This window comes from Oncorhynchus keta, unplaced genomic scaffold (genome assembly GCF_023373465.1).
Source record: "Oncorhynchus keta strain PuntledgeMale-10-30-2019 unplaced genomic scaffold, Oket_V2 Un_contig_15132_pilon_pilon, whole genome shotgun sequence".
Classification (NCBI taxonomy): domain Eukaryota; kingdom Metazoa; phylum Chordata; class Actinopteri; order Salmoniformes; family Salmonidae; genus Oncorhynchus; species Oncorhynchus keta.
In genome coordinates, this window is record NW_026279148.1 from 90,084 (window position 1) to 96,503 (window position 6,420).

Here is a 6,420-nt window from a genome sequence, read left to right on the forward strand (position 1 = left end):
AGTATAGCGCATTAAGGTTTGATTGTATAGCATAGGGTGATTGTATAGTATTATTAAGGATTGATTGTATAGTATAGCGCATTAAGGATTGATTGTATAGTATAGCGCATTAAGGTTTGATTGTATAGTATAGCGCATTAAGGAGTGATTGTATAGTATAGCGCATTAAGGATTGATTGCATTAAGGCTTGATTTTATAGTATAGCGATTGTATAGTATATTAAGGCTTGATTGTATAGTATAGCGCATTAAGGAGTGATTGTATAGTATAGCGCATTAAGGCTTGATTGTATAGTATAGCGCATTAAGGTTTGATTGTATAGTATAGCGCATTAAGGATTGATTGTATAGTATAGCGCATTGTATAGTATAGCGCATTTAATTGTATAGTATAGCGCACTAAGGTTTGATTGTATAGTATAGCGCATTAAGGAGTGATTGTATAGTATAGCGCATTAAGGATTGTTGATTGTATAGTATAGCGCATTAAGGATGGATTGTATAGTATAGCGCATTAAGGATTGATTGTATATAGCGCATTAAGGGTTGATTGTATAGTATAGCGCATTAAGGCTTGATTGGCTTGATTGTATAGTATAGCGCATTAAGGATTGATTGCATTAAGGATGGATTGTATGAGTATAGCGCATTAAGGGATTGATTGTATAGTATAGTGCATTAAGGATTTGATTGTATAGTATAGCGCATTAAGGATTGATTGTATAGTATAGCGCATTAAGGCTTGATTGTATAGTATAGCGCATTAAGGATTGATTGTATAGTATAGCGCATTAAGGATTGATTGTATAGTATAGCGCATTAAGGCTTGATTGTATAGTATAGCGCATTAAGGCTTGATTGTATAGTATAGCGCATTAAGGGTTGATTGTATAGTATAGCGCATTAAGGATTGATTGTATAGTATAGAGCATTAAGGATTGATTGTATAGTATAGCGCATTAGGCATTAATTGATTGTATAGTATAGCGCATTAAGGATTGATTGTATAGTATAGCGCATTAAGGATTGATTGTATAGTATATATTGATTGTATAGTATAGCGCATTAAGGATTGATTGTATAGTATAGCGCATTAAGGCTTGATTGTATAGTATAGCGCATTAAGGCTTGATTGTATAGTATAGCGCATTAAGGATTGATTGTATAGTATAGAGCATTAAGGGTTGATTGTATAGTATAGCGCATTAAGGATTGATTGTATAGTATAGAGCATTAAGGGTTGATTGTATAGTATAGCGCATTAAGGATTGATTGTATAGTATAGCGCATTAAGGGTTGATTGTATAGTATAGCGCATTAAGGATTGATTGAGCATTATTGATGTATTAGGAAACTGTAGAACCATTGAATTGTAATAACGTGTATAAAGACAAAAAACAGAGTGACTTTAATAAAAGCTTGAAACGTTGACAACGAGGCCAGATTAACGATCTGGAGAGCAAACGCCTCTGACACTCTCACTGAACAGAAAGTGACCCTGGTTATAGGTTAAAGTGATTGCACTAAAGAATATTTCATTGTGTGGACAATAATATATCTTTGGAAAAGTCAAATACATATAGTTTCCCAGTGACTCCTAGCTGACGAGCATAATAACTAACAGAAGATGAGTTATTAGGTATTGATATATAAGAGAAGAAGACCCAAGGTAAGGGAGTATAGGAAGAGTACTCATCTATCCAAGGCCCCATACCCGACCGGCAAATAAGGGAGTGACAATGTGTACGAAGGAACAAACCCAACTCACGCGAAGGGCCATTACGAATACATAGAAGAGTTGGTAGGGCCGCACGCCTAGGCCCTTGTTACACCGAAGTGACAAAAATCCTAAGTCTGCCCAGCCAGAGGACGGGATAGAGGCCTATGCTGCAGGCGACGGGCAAAAGTCAGCACCGTGACACTTCTCCCTGTGTGTATTATCTCATTAAACTTCCTAACATGTTCAAACTCTTTCCACAATGGGAGCAGTGGTAAGGCTTCTCCCCTGTGTGTATTCGGTCACAAGCTTTCAGGCTTCCTAACCGGCTAAAACTCTTTCCACAATGGGAGCAGTGGTACATCCCTGTTAGTGAACATTTATCCTTTGCCAAGATAATCCATCCACCTGACAGGTGTGGCATATCAAGAAGCTGATTAAACAGCATTATCATTACACAGGTGCACCTTGTGCTGGGGACAATAAAAGGCCACAAAATGTGCTGTTTTGTCACAACACAATGCCACAGATGTCACATAGGTAGTGGGCAATTTGCATGCTGACTGCAGGAATGTCCACTGGAGCGTTTGCCAGGGGATTTAATGTACAGCACCAGTCAAAAGATTGGACACGCATACTCATTTAAGGGTTTTTCTTTATTTTACTCTTTTCTACATTGTAGAATAATAGTGAAGGCATCGTAACTACGTAATAACACGCTAAATCATGTAGTAACTAAAAAAAAGTGTTAAACAAATCAAAATATATTTTAGATTCTTCAAAATTGCCACCCTTTGCCTTGATGACAGCTTTGCACACTCTTGGCTTTCTCTCAACCAGCTTCACCTGGAATCCTTTTCCAATACATGCTGATGTTGGCCACTTTTCCTAACCTCGGTCTAATTCATCCCAAACCATCACATTTGGATCGACATCGGGTGATTGTGGAGGCCAGGTCATCTGATGCAGCACTCCATCACTCTCCTTCTTGGTCAAACAGCCCTTACACATGCTGGTTAAGTGCCAATTGAAATAAAATAACTTGAAATAAAATCACTGACAGTGTCAACAGCAAAGCACCATCACACCTCCTCCTCCATGCTTCACGGTGGGAACCACATGTGGAGAGGAACCTACTCTGCATCTCATAAAGTCATGGCGGTTGGAACCAAAAATCTCAAATTTGGACTCAATAGACCAAAGGACAGATATCTACCGGTCTAATGTCCATTGCTTGTGTTTCCTGGCCCAAGCAAGTCTCTTATTCTTAGTGGTGACCCTTTAGCAGTGGTTTCTTTGCAGCAATTCGACCATGAAGGACTGATTCACACAGTCTCCTCTGAACAGCTGATTTTGAGATGTGTCTGTTACTTGAACTCTGTGAAACATTTATTTGGGCTGCAATTTCTGGGGCTGGTAACTCTAATGAACTTATCCTCTGCAGCAGAAGTAACTCTGGGTCTTCCTTTCCTGTGGCGATCATCAGAGCGCTTGATGGTTTTGCACATGAAGAAACGGATTGACTTACTTCATGTCTTAAAGTAATGATACACTGTTGTTTCTCTTTGCTTATTTGAGCTGTTCTTGCCCTAATATTGAATTAATATTTTTAACAAATAGGGCTATCTTCTGTATACCACCCGTACCTTGTCACATTACAACCGATTGGCTCAAACGCATTAAGAACGAAAGAAGGACTACTATCCTACTGCCCCACAATTTATTGGGCATTCTCCTCTACTATGTCCTTGTGTTCAGAGGCCTAAATCTGTCCTATGTCCTACTGTTCAACAGTCTACATCCTTACCTCCTGTGTGGTTTATCTCATGTCTTCTCAGGTTACCTAACTCCTTAAAACTCTTGTCACACTGGGAGCAGTGGTAAGGCTTCACCCCTGTGTGTATTCTCTTGTGTGTTTTCAGGTTACATAACTGGGTAAAACTTTTTCCACACTGGGAGCAGTGGTAAGGTTTCTCCCCTGTGTGTATTCTCTCGTGTCTTTTCAGGCCACTTAAGTGGTTACAACCCTTTCCACACTGGGAGCAGTGGTACGGCTTTTCTCCTGTATGTATTGTCTCGTGTATTTTCAGGCCCCCTAACCTTGTAAACCTCTTTGCACACTGTGAGCAGTGGTATGGCTTCTCCCCTGGGTGTATTCTCTCATGTTGCATCAGGTGTCCTTTCTGGTTAAAACTCCTCCCTGTATGAATTCTCTCATGTTTTTTCAGGTATCCTCTCTGGTTATAGCTCTTTCCACACTGGGAACAGTGGTAAGGCTTCTCCCCTGTGTGTATTCTCTCATGTTGTTTCAGGTATCCTTTGTGGTTAAAATTCTTTCCACACTGGGCACAGTGGTATGGCTTTTCTCCTGTATGTATTCTCTCATGTTGTTTCAGGTCCCGTAACTGTTTAAAACCCTTTCCACAGTGGGAGCAGTGGTGTCGTCTTGTTGGTTTGGATGTCTCTGGCTCTGGTTCCTGGGAGTCTGGTCTTTCCCCTGTCAAAGACAGAGTGTTTATTTAAATATAGACCTGAATGAAACCTCCACATGATAAAATATCCTTACTACAAGGGTAAATCCTAATTAGATCCCTCAACCTGAGGCCAGTTTTAACAATCTTTGTGTGATTTTAAAACAAATGTAGAGCTTCCTGGTAATTACTGCTATGTTTACATTATTTTATTCATCCTGTTTTACAAGTCAGAACACAAAAAATAATCAGTTCTCGGACACTGAAGACACAGACGTCGCTGGATTCCAATTGAACAGGTGGTTCTAAATATATAACTTTCATAGCTGTACGATACAGAATCCGACCTACACACTTCCTTGAACAAAAAATTGTAAAGTAATTTTGCGTGGAAGTCCAAAACTTGTTTTTACGTCGAAGACACAAAGCACATCAGTAACATCTCCCTGTTGTTGAAAGGGTTCGACACATTGCTGTTTAAATGGACCAATTTCTTATTTAGACGATCACAGGTTTTCAACATTTTGACTATGACTGATGTCATGACATTTTGGGTAAAGTAAAAAATAAGAAAAAATATTTTGGGTAGATGATCCTAAAACTGATAGTAACTATAAATATACTCAGCAAAAAAAGAAACATCCTCTCACTGTCAACTGCGTTTATTTTCAGCAAACTTAACATATGTTCATACAAATATTTACACAAGATTCAACAACAGACATGTGACTAACAAAAATGTAATAATGTGTCCCTGAACAAAGGGGGGTTCAAAATCAAAAGAAGCAGTCAGTATCTGGTGTGGCCACCAGCTGCATTAAGTAATGCAGTGCATCTCCTCCTCATGGACTGCACTAGATTTGCCTCTGGGGGGAATGGCTTTAGCCCTCATCCTCCGATCAAACAGGTCCTCGACGTGCTCAATGGGATTGAGATCCGGAATCTTTGCTGGCCATGGCAGAACACTGGCATTCCTGTCTTTCAGGAAATCATGCACAGAACGAGCAGTATGGCTGGTGGCAACAAGCTCACCCCTGGTGAGACAAAACCGCGACTCGTCAGTGAAGAGTAATTTTAAAATATTTATGTCAGATCACCACCAAATCCAAAACACAGCCATTTTCCCCAGCCAAAGATAGTCACAAAAGCAGAAGAGATCAAATTAATCCCTAACCTTTGATAATCTTCATCAGATGACACTCATATGACATCATGTTACACAATGCATTTATGTTTTGTTCGATAATATGCATATTTATATCCACAAATCTCGGTTTACATTGGCGCCATGTTAAGAAATGCCTCCAAAATATCCGGAGTAATTACAGAGAGCCATGTCATATAACAGTAATTACAGAGAGCCACGTCATATAACAGTAATTACAGAGAGCCACGTCATATAACAGTAATTACAGAGAGCCACGTCATATAACAGTAATTACAGAGAGCCACGTCATATAACAGTAATTACAGAGAGCCACGTCATATAACAGTAATTACAGAGAGCCACGTCATATAACAGTAATTACAGAGAGCCACGTCATATAACAGTAATTACAGAGAGCCACGTCATATAACAGTAATTACAGAGAGCCACGTCATATAACAGTAATTCATATAACAGTAATTACAGAGACAGTAATTACAGAGAGCCATATAACAGTAATTACAGAGAGCCACGTCATATAACAGTAATTACAGAGAGCCACGTCATATAACAGTAATTACAGAGAGCCATGTCATATAACAGTAATTACAGAGAGCCACGTCATAACAGAAATACTCATAATAAACTTTGACGAAAGATACATATAATTAAAGATACACTGGTTCTTAATGCAACCGATATGTGTCGTGTTTTTTTTTAAACGTTACGAAAAAAGCATACCATGCAATAATCTGAGACGATGCTCAGAAGTAAATATATTTCTCCGCCATGTTGGAGTCAACAGAAATACGAAATTATATCATAAATATTCCCTTACCTTTGATGATCTTTCATCAGAATGCAGTGCAAGGAATCCTAGTTCCACAATGAATCGTTGTTTTGTTCCATAATATCCATTACTACTGTGTCCAATTAGCTACTTTTTTTTCGCTGGTCCAGGCGAACTCGGACGAAAAGTTATATTCCAGGTCGAATAAACTGGTCAAACTAAGTAGAGAATCAATCTTCAGGATGTTATTATCATATATATCCAATAACGTTCCAACCGGAGCATTCTTTTAGTC

General features: G+C 38.9%; 1 long non-coding RNA gene across 2 annotated transcripts; it reads left to right on the plus strand.

The window, feature by feature from the left end:
• Nucleotides 1-4,365, plus strand: LOC127918871 (uncharacterized). 2 transcript variants are annotated; one of them, XR_008101153.1, is made up of 3 exons: nucleotides 1-16; nucleotides 59-114; nucleotides 1,155-4,365. It is a non-coding gene; the product is annotated as an uncharacterized LOC127918871 (long non-coding RNA). The 2 variants fall into 2 exon arrangements; XR_008101154.1 differs by lacking the exon at nucleotides 1,155-4,365 and adding an exon at nucleotides 713-956.
• Nucleotides 4,366-6,420: the final 2,055 nt, after the last annotated feature.